Genomic DNA, 10,508 nt, shown 5'->3' with positions numbered 1-10,508 from the left:
TAGGAGCACTGACTGCTTTTAGAGAACGATGCGGATGGCCCAGGCTCCGAAGCTGATGCAAAGATCATCTCCTCACAGCTTCCCCCAACATGTGGGCTGGCCTCTGCCTAAGCTGTTTCCTTTCAATCCCCTCCCCACTTCATCAAACCTTGGGGGTGAGCTTTTGTACCCTTTGGGCAATGCAGGACCCTAGAAGGACCAAACAATGGCTGAACTCTTGCTGCAGTCCACCAGCATGAGGCTGTTTGCCTGGGTGCAGACACTGGTGGGTGCTGAGCAGGTAGATGTCCCCAAGCCCTTCCTACATTACTGGCAGAATTAGGGATGTTCCTGGAAGTGGATGCACTCGTACTGGGCCAGTTTGGAGCGGGGGAAGTACTTCCCACACTCCAAGCACTGATGTGGTTTCTTCCTTGTGTGGATGAGCTGGTGTCAGGCCCGGCTGAAGGAGTGAGTAAAGCTCTTCCCACACTCCGAGCACTGATATGGTTTCTCCCCTGTGTGGATGCACTGGTGGTGAGCCAGGCTGGAGGAACAGGTGAATCTATTCCCACACTCTGAGCACTGATGTGGCTTTTTTCCTGTGTGGATAAGCCAGTGCCGGGCCATGTGGGAGGACTGTGTGAAGCTCTTCCCACACTCTGAGCACTGATGTGGCTTCTCCCTGGTGTGGATATGCTGGTGCTGAGCCAGGCCAGAGGAGTGAGTAAAGCTCTTCCCACACTCCAAGCACTGATGTGTCTTCTCCCCCATGTGTGTGAACTGGTGTTGGGTCAGGCTGGAGGCACGGGTGAAGCTCTTCCCACACTCCAAGCACTGATGTTGCTTCTTCCCCCTGTGGATGAGCCGTTGTTTGGTTAGGTTAGAAGGCTGCTTGAGTCTCTTCACACGCTTGGTGCAGAGGTGTGGTTGCTTCCCCCTCCACACACATTGGCGCTGGGACAGGTCTTGCCGGCAGATGAAGTTCTTCTTGCACTCAGTGCAGTGGTGTGTCTTCCTCCCTGTGTGGATGCACCGGTGCTAAGGCAGGGAGAAGAAATAGGTGAAGGTCTTACTACACATACAGCAGTACTTACACTTCCCCCTGTGCACATGTAGGTGCTTGACCAGGTCTGAGGGGCATGCAAAGCTCTTCCCCCATTTGGTGAAGCAGCGGGGTAGCTCTCCAGAATGGGTCTGGCGGTGAGTAACCAGGGTTGAGAGGCAGGTGAAGCTCTTCTCACACTTGGTGCATACATGGGGCTTCCCCCCATTGTGTCTATTCTTGTGAAGAACCAGGAGTGATGGGCAGTAAAAGGTTTTTCTGACCTTGGGGCAGGGGTGGGTTCTGCCCCTGTACTTGGCAGTGAGCTCCTGCTTCCCTCTGAGGCCTCCCCACTACCTTGGCTGGGATACAGTGCATCTTTCTCGCAGCTCTATAGGTTTCTCAGCTCCACAACATGTTCCCTGCACCCAGAGCTCTTTGTAGGCTCTGTCCCTTCTCCACTCTCACACTCAAATGGAAATGGTACCTGGTTCATCACTCCATTCTCCTGCTTTCGGGGCTTCCCCTGACTCTTGTGCCATTGCTTCTTCTCAGGTCTCAGGGAGTCCATCTTGCCCAAATGCCCTAGGGAAGTCCATGCTGGTTCCAGGTCTGCAGGCCCTTTCCCAGGAAGGTGTTCCTCATCTCTGCTCAGGAGCCAAGCACCTCCTGCATGGGAAAGAGAAAGTCCAGATTAGTCCCTTCCCTGCTGGCAAGGAGAAAACAATCCTATTCCTTCTGCTGGGATGGACCTCTGAGTAGGTCTGGACTGTGGCACTTGTGATCCTGCAAAAAAAAAGGTCTCCCTTCCAAAATTGCAAGTGCGTGGGGGGGCGGGCAGGTACTTGTTCTGGGGTAATGTTCCTTATTTGGAGGAATTCAGTCAGACACTCAGGGTTTCTGCCCCAGCTGTCAGCCCTGTCACCTCCGACCCTGCTGAGAAAAGCACACACGGGGCATGAGCATAAGGACATGCGTATGAAGCCTGAATGTCATCATGTTTTAATGGGATGAGGAGGCAGGGAGGACTTTGAGGTATGGCTCTCTGTCCTGAGACCAGCAGGGCTGTGCTTTCTGTCTGCTTCTAGGGCAAAGTCTAGTGCAGGGGATGGTCCCATTGAGCTTTCCTCTGATGACAAGCCACTAGTGGCCTGCATGTCAGAGGAATATCTACCAGGACAAAAGCCTTGGCATTAACCTGAACCTGGACTGTGTTGAGTTTCAGACTTGGTGACACTCAGGGACCCAGAGATGAAACAGGAAGGGGGCAATTCTGGTGCAAACCACGAGAGATTCACTCTCCCCACAACATGAAATCTTGTGAATCCCATCCATGCCACAAAGCCCTTAATGCAGCCTGAGACCATGATGAAACACTACCTGGGTTCCAGGTCAACCTGACCAGGGGAAACCAGGGAGAGCCCCAGCTTCTCTCTTGTTCAACAGGACTGGTTACACAAAGAGATTCTGTATAGCATCCAGATGTCCATGGGTGACTACAAATCCCATCATGCCCCGGGAGAGGGTGTTAGAGAGGTATGGCTACACTGGGCCGGGAAATGAAGTCTTACATTGCTGAGTGAAGATGCAAATTTAAGATCATGATATCCCAGGGAAACCAGATGTGGGCTGAAGAATCAAGACAGCAAACTCAGCTGTCCCCAACAGCTGTATCTAGGGGGAGAAGAAGGGAACAGTTGCTTGTCTCCATATGGTTGGATGTCAGGGAATGGGAAGAACACCTGCCTGGACACGTTACACCATAATGTACTTGATCGGAAGTCAGCACCCTGCAGTGGCAGCACAGGGCAGGTCTGCAGTTTCCAGGTCCCCCCAGCACTCCGGGCATGGAGCATTTCTGAGAGGGGAGTAGGGTGCAGGGGACAGCAACTACTCACCTGGGAGCAGGTCCTTCAGTGTTGAGATCTCCCCACCGTCCTCATCATCCCAGACCCAGAGCTCCACCTGTCCTTGCAGGATGCAGCAGATTAAGTCAGGTGTGGGACCTCCATATCCTGTTTGGGACAGTGGTTAAAGAGGGTTTGTGACTAGGTACTAGATGTACAATAACCCACCGGGATTTGGGGAATGGATCCCATGAACTTAAGGTATCTGCTAGGGCCTTGATGGACAAGGGAGAATGGGTGTTTAGGGTGAAAGAGAAGACACTGTAGGGAGAAGCCTTCAATTGATGATGGTCCTTGTCACCCAGGTGGTGGAGGGCTGGTCATAGGAAACAAAGCACCAATCAGTCCTGGTATAGAAAGGGCATTAAACTGACACTCACCAGGGACTGGTGCGGAGATGCAATGATCTATGATCTATTAGGGAGCAGAAAGATAAAGCTTTTACTGTTTTCAAGGTACCAAAATGAAGAGATATTGGATGCACTTATGGATGGAAAACATCTATCTTATCAGTGTGATTCCAGGCAAAGGAGTAGAAACGAGTTTAGTCTCAGTGAAGGTTTTAAGAGGTGAAGATTCGTGGAGGTGAAAAGCATCTATGACAGGGTGCTGTCAACTAAACTGTTTTCTGGGAGAGAGGATAAATCACAACCACCAGACCACAGGAAAGGATGATTTTATAATAACTGTAGCTGCAACTGAAATCGAGCATCCCATCCAATGGGAGGATCTTCCCAGGAGGGGAGATGAGTGCAGAGGTCGGCAACTACTGCCACATTTAAAACGAAGTTCCTGGGAGTCATGGATTTAGACAGAAGAAGGCAGAAAGACACACGTTTCACAACTTGTGAAAGGCCATCATGGAGAAATGCCTATATGGTCTTTGATGAGCTACAGAAAGCATCTGAGCACTTCCCTAAGGAAATTCTCTGGGGGAAATGGAGGAAAAAACAAGCATGAGAAAAGCAAATTGCCTTATTGAAACGTAAGCTCCTCCACCCTGTGCAGAAAACAGAAAATTCTCTGTATTAGACATCCTCTGGAAATGAAAACTGGTTTGCACTAGGCCCTGCACCGAGCTCATTTCTTTTTATCACAGTGATGGGTGTCTGATCTGCAGAGGGATTTTAGAAAGAGGACAAGAAAACTTTTGAGAATGGTAGGGTGAGCTTGAGAGCGCAGGTCTTAACTTAAATACAGCAAAGCCAGAGTTTCTGATCTATGGAGATGAAGGTATTAGGTAGAAGTGTGGACAAAAGTTTCCAGTGATCCCTGGTGGAAGTACAGGCAACCCCCGCTTAATGCAATTTTGCTATAGTGCTCATTTAAAACACGTACCTCGTTTCACTTAGCCCTCACAGTGTTTTGTTATAATGCTCAGCGCGGGGCTGGGGAGATGCAAGGGCAGTGGCAGCGAGTGAAGATGTGAGTGACAGCCAGAGGGGTTTGCTCCTGAATGTGGTGCTGGAGCTGGTGGGGAGCAGTGGCAGTGGTGAGAAAAGGGAAGGGGGATGCGGGCAGCATGACTGTGGGCCCAGGGCCGGTGCTCAGGGCCAGGGCCAGGGCCGGCAGGGCCCAGGGTGGGGCGGCAGGAGTGCGGCGGGTGGGGAGGGGCCCCCAGGCTGCAGCCCATGCCCCGTTCCAGTCATGTACTCACCTGCAGGGCATGGACACTGTCCTGAGCCTGCAGCAATCCCACGGCAGCAGATAGTCCCAGTGTCGGGTGCCCTGGAGGGAGTCCCCACTGGGCGGAGCGGGGTGCAGGCACTGGTGGGCGGGTGGCCCCAGTGCTTCCCCCGTGCTGGTCGGAGCCTCAAGGCGTGGGGTCTGGGCTAGCAGGTTGTGCAGAACCAATTATATTTATTTACATTAAATCCTATGGGGAAATGGGTTTCGGTTAACGCTGTTTTGCTTAGCGCTCGGTTTTTCCAAAACCAATTAAGAGCGCTAAGCAGGGGTTGCCTGTACCTGGGTTATATCACATCTACATATATCACTAGAGGAAGAGTTGAAGAAATGCATCATCCACCTGTTCTAGCAGCAGAGGCTGACAAGACTTCCATTAACTTTTGCTGGGTTGTAACCAAAGGAGGAGAACAAGGATTTAAAGAGCACTGATCACGCTAGGATTGTTAAATATGTTTCAAAAGGACACACCAGTGAAGAAGGAGAAAATCAGAAAAATTCTCAAAGAAGAGCTGTTAGGGAATTTACGTACAATGAACTGGAGACGGTATGAACGTGCCGAGAAGGCAACAGGAGATCCCATTGTAAAGAAAATGCTGAATATGGAAGCACCCGCATTTACAAAAATGGGGCAGATACAAGTGAAGGTGGATGGATCAAATGAAGGAGGATCAATATGAAACATGAGAGAGGTCTGATCACTGACAGAGCAGTGGGGAGGAAACAGATTTAAACCACCTGCCAAAAGTGCATGAGGATGAGCCTGTTGAAACAGAGAAAGAAGACAATTAACTGCAGAGCTCCCAGAGCTCCAGGGAGAAGCAAGAACCAGAGCTTTACCCAGAGAAACGAGGGCTTGGTAATTCTTCAGCATCTGGTCCTGGTAAAGCGCCTTGTTGTCATCTTCCAGCAGCTCCCACTCCTCCCATGTGAAATACATGGCCACGTCCTCAAAAACCCCCCCCGGGCGCTGCAGTGACAAGCGTTACCCCATCAGTGTCTCCTGTCCCACCTGCCTCCAGCCCCCACAGCCCTGTCTGGGATCACTCTATAATACAAATGATTGCAGGCTGAGCCAGGACAGGTAGGGGTGCAATATTCCCCAGGATTCAGCTGACCTGTGCTGTGGATGCAGCTGTGGACACAGGAGCTCAGGTGTCGGCTGTATCCCAGCTCAACACGTTGTGTTTGCTCGGCCCCTGGAGGCAGCCTGGGCACCACTTTTAGTGTCAGGGAGCCCCGGCTCTGCACGCCCTGACCAGGCCTTCCCGTGCCAGCACCCCTGGCTCCCTGCACTTGGGACTGAGCTCCTACTAATACCAGCTTGGTGTGTTTGCAGCCTTCATCACCACAGGCTTGATGCTCTTCAGGTCTCTCCACTCCCCAAATTATTTATTTATACCACCCCTGACTCCTTCAGGGGTGTGCCCCAGATGTACTCCCACCCCCAGCTGAACCGGGTGCCCTGCTCACCTCTGAGCTCTCCTCCTGCTTTGGAGGCCTGCCCTGCCCCCCCTGCATTTGATCTGGCTCAGGTGTCAGGGAGCCCCTCTCCTCCAGTCTCCTTGGGGAAGTCCTCTGCAGCTCCAGGTTTACAGTCTCTTCTCCTGGAGGCGGCTGCTCAGCAATATGCAGGGTCCCAGCACCTGCGGGTGGGGAAGAGAGTGCACAGGTTAGCCCTGGTGCAGCTGGCACGGGGAAAGCCCTGCTATTCTCCTGTATAGGCCTGGGACTATGGCAGCCAGAGCATGAGTGTGTGGAAAATGAGTGGGAGGTAGACTCAAAATCCTGGAGCTCTTGCTAAAAGACCTCCATAGACACAAAGCTAGAGATGAGCCAATAACTGTCCCGGGGAAACCAGATTTGGACAGAAAAATCAAGGCAGCAAACCTGATTGTCCCCCAACACCTCTCATTAGAGGGAGAAGAACGGAATATTTTCCTGTCTCCATGATTGAATTTCAGAGAGTGGGAACATCACCTGCTTGGACACATTACAGCATACTGTACTGTATCTGAGGTCAGCATCGTGGAACAGAAGCACAGGGCATGTCTGCAGTTTCCAGCTCCCCCTGGCACTTGGGTGGAGGGGACAGCCACAGTTCACCTGGCAGCAGGTCCTCCAACCTTGAGACTTCCCCACTGTCCTCATCACCACAGACCCAGAGCTCCATGTGTCCTTGCTGGATGTGGCAAATTAAGTCAGGTGCGAGACTTCAATATCCTGTTTGGGGCAAATGGTAAAGAGTGTTTGTGACTAGGTACTGGATGCAGAATAACCAACTGGAATTTGGGGAACGGTCTAAGGAGCTCTGGTTTCTATGAGGACCTTGATGGACAAGGATAGGCATTTAGGGTGGGCATTTAGGGTGAAAGTGAAGGCACTGCAGCGGGTAGGTTTCAATAGATCCTGGTCCTTCTTACCCAAGTAGTGGAGGGATAATCATAGGAAACACACCACAAACCACTCCCTGGTGTCCCTAGAAAGGGTATCAAACTGACAGAGTCACCAGGGACAGGTATGGAGATGCAGTAATTGGTGATGTACCAGGGAGAAGAAAGATAAAGCTTTTATTGCTTTCAGGGTACCAAAAAGAAGAGACATTGGACATGCTTATCAATAGGTAATGTTTATCTTATTGGTGAAATTCCAGGAAAAAAAGTGGAAAGCAGCTTATTCTCAGTGAAGGTTTAAAGTGAGGACTTGTGCCAGTGAAAAACATCCATGATAGGTGGCTGACAATGAGACTTTTTGGGGGGGAGGGAGGTTAATTCCTCAACACCAGTGCACAGGAAAAGATGATTTTATGGTAACTATAGTTGCAACTGAGCAATCATTCCATCCAATGGAATGATCATCCCAGCAAGGGAGATCAGTGCACAGGTTGGCACATACTGCAGGGTGTAAAACAAAGTTCCTGGGACTCATGCATATGGACAAAGGAAGAAGCAGACACATTTCACAGCATGTGAAAGTGCATAATGGAGAAATGGTCTGTATGGTCATTGTTGAACTAGAGAAAGCATTTGAGCACTTCCCTTAGGAAATTCTCTGGGGGAAACAGAGGAAAAAAGTAAGAATGAGAAAAGCAAACTGAACTACTGAAACAGAAATACATCAACCCTGCACACAAGCCAGAACAAGCCCCTGTATTAGAGATCCTCTGGAAATTAAAACTGGTTTTCGCTAGGACCTGCACTCAGCCCACTCCTTTTTATCACAGTGATGGGCATCTGATCTGCAGAGGGATTTAAGAAGAAGGACAAGAACATTTTGGAGAATGCCAAAGTGAGCTTGAAAGCTGAGATCTTAACAGAAATACAGAGAACCTAGAGTCTCTGGTCTATAGAGATCAAGATTTTAGGAAGGGATGTGGGCAGAAGTTTCCAGTGACCCCTTGGTAGAAGTATGTGGGTTACATCACATGTACATATGTCACTAGAGGAGGAGTTGAGGAACTGCATCATCCACCTGTTGTAGCAGCAGAGCCTGATAAAACTTCCATTACCTTGTGCTGGGCTATAGCCAAAGTAGGAGAAAAAGCATTTAGATGGCACTGAAATGAGCTAGGACTAGGATTGTTAAATGTGTTTCAAACGGACACACTAGTGAAGAAGGAGAAAATCAGAAAAAATCCCCAGGGAAGAGCTGTTAGTGAATTTATCCACAATGAACTGGAGATGGTATGAATGTGCTGAGAGGGCAAAGGGAGACCATGTTGTAAAGAAACTGCTGAATATGGAAGCACCAGCACTTACAAGAACGGGGAAAACACAAGCAAAGGCGGCTGGATCAAATGAAGAAGGATCTATCCATATGAAATGTGAGAGAGGTCTGATCACAGATGGAGCAGTGGGGAGGAAGTGGATTTAAACCACCTGCCGAAAGTGCATGAGGATGAGACTGTTGAAACAGAGGAAGACGACAATAAACCTCTGAGTCCACATAGCTCCAAAAAGAAGCAAGAACCAGAGCTTTACCCAGAGAAATGAGGGCTTCGAAATTCCTCAGCATCTGGTCCCGGTAAAGCACCTTGTCTTCATCTTCCAGCAGCTCCCACTCCTTCCGCGTGAAATACACGGCCACGTCCTCAAACACCTCCCGGAGCTGCAGGCACAAGCATTACACCATCAGTGTCTCCCGTCCCACCTGCCTCCAGCCCCCACAGCCCTCTCTGCAATCACTCTGTGCTACAACTAGTCGCAGGCTGAGCCAGGACACGTAGGGGTGCAAAATTCCCCAGGATTCAGCTGACCTGTGCTGTGGATGCAGCTGTGGACACAGGAGTTCAGGTGTCGGCCTTAGCCCAGCTCATCACGTTGTGTTTGCTCGGCCCCTGGAGGCAGCCTGGGCACCACTTTTAGTGTCAGGGAGCCCCGGCTCCATGCGCCCTGACCAGGCCTTCCCATGCCAGCGCCCCTGGCTCCCTGCACTTGGGAGGGAGCTCCTATTAATACCAGCTTAGTGTGTTTGCAGCCTCCATCACCACAGGCTCGTCTCTCTTCAGTTCTCTCCACTCCCCAAATTCTTTTTTACCCACTGGGCTCTGCCCCAGCTGCACTCCCACCCCAAACCGAACCAGATGCCCTGCTCACCTCCAACCTCTCGTCCTGCTTTGGAGGCCTGCTCTGCCCTGGGCTCAGCCCAGGTATCAGGGAGCCCCTCTCCTCTAGTCTCCCTGGGGAAGTCCTCTGCAGCACTGGAATTACAGGCTCTTTTCCAAGAGGCTTCTGCTCAGCTCTGCTCAGGGTCCCAGCACCTGTGGGTGGGGAAGAGAGTGCACTGGTTAGCTTTGGTGCTGCTGGCAACCCTGCTAATCTCCTGTATGGGCCTAGGACTAAGGCAATCAGAGCCTTCAGTGTGTGGAAGAGGAGGGAGAAGAGGACTCCAAATCCTGCAGTGGGTGCCAAGAGACCTCCGTAGACATGAAGCTGGAGATGAGCCCCAAAAACTGGCCCAGCCTGGGGTGGTGATCACAGCACCATGTTCAAGCCTGCAGCGACATCCCTGGCAGAGAAGTCTAAGGGATGCTGGGGCTGTGTCAGCACCCACGTTATGGGCAGGGGGAGGGGGAATGCAAGGTCAGTCTTCTCCAGGGACTTCCAGGGGCACTGGGAGAACAAGAACAGCTGATTTGTTGGAGCACTGGCCAAATTAAAAATGGTCTGTCGGAGAGATTTCTACACTGAGGGATGGTGCCTCCTGCTGCCCTGCTCCTGGGGAAGGGCCTCGTCTGGGGCACCAGCCTGGGGAGCTTTTTTCTGCTGACAACTCCCAGGTCTCTTCTGTTTTGAGCAAATCTGCAGGACAGAGCCCTGGGTTAGCTCTACCTGAACCAGCCGGAGGCCACTGGGGAGTCTCATTTCCCCGACACCTGCACCCGCCCCTTATTGGGCACAGAGGGCTCATGGGTGCATGAGAAAGGGGTGAATTGAATACTGATCGTTAAAACATCAATCAGATCATTCATTCTTACCGTGGCAGCACGACAGTGTCCAAGCAAGATCCAGGCTCTCTCTGCTGGGAGCTGCACACATGCACTGAGAAAGATGGGTGCCCCAGCCTGGGCGCTGCCCACCCACAGACATCACAGCTCTGTCCCAGCCCGGCTACCTGCTTATGAATATTGCAGCCCTGTCCTGGGCAGAGGCAGATACTTGAGCCTGTCTCCCTGCATGCAGGAGAGCTGCTCAGGCACCCGGACCCACGCCCAGGCCTGCATCCTGGACCTCACCTGACTCCTGGTGGGGCAGGGGCTCCTCTCTGGGGACACGAGGTGGCTTCTCCCAAGGCCCTGGGGTTTCCCTCTGTCCTGGATGATGGGCATGATGAGCCTTTGGCTGCTCCGGCCAGCAATCACCAGGCTCCTGCAGTGCCCCACGGGGCTGCAT

At 51.6% G+C, this 10,508-nt stretch overlaps 1 pseudogene; it reads right to left on the bottom strand.

The window, feature by feature from the left end:
• Nucleotides 1–318: 318 nt before the first annotated feature.
• LOC112548927 lies at nt 319–10,508 on the bottom strand (annotated as a pseudogene).

Source organism: Alligator sinensis, unplaced genomic scaffold (genome assembly GCF_000455745.1).
Source record: "Alligator sinensis unplaced genomic scaffold, ASM45574v1 scaffold1234_1, whole genome shotgun sequence".
In the NCBI taxonomy this organism is placed as follows: Eukaryota; Metazoa; Chordata; order Crocodylia; family Alligatoridae; genus Alligator; species Alligator sinensis.
The sequence above is the reverse complement of the archived record's forward strand: the minus strand, read 5'-3'. Positions and strand labels throughout refer to the sequence as shown.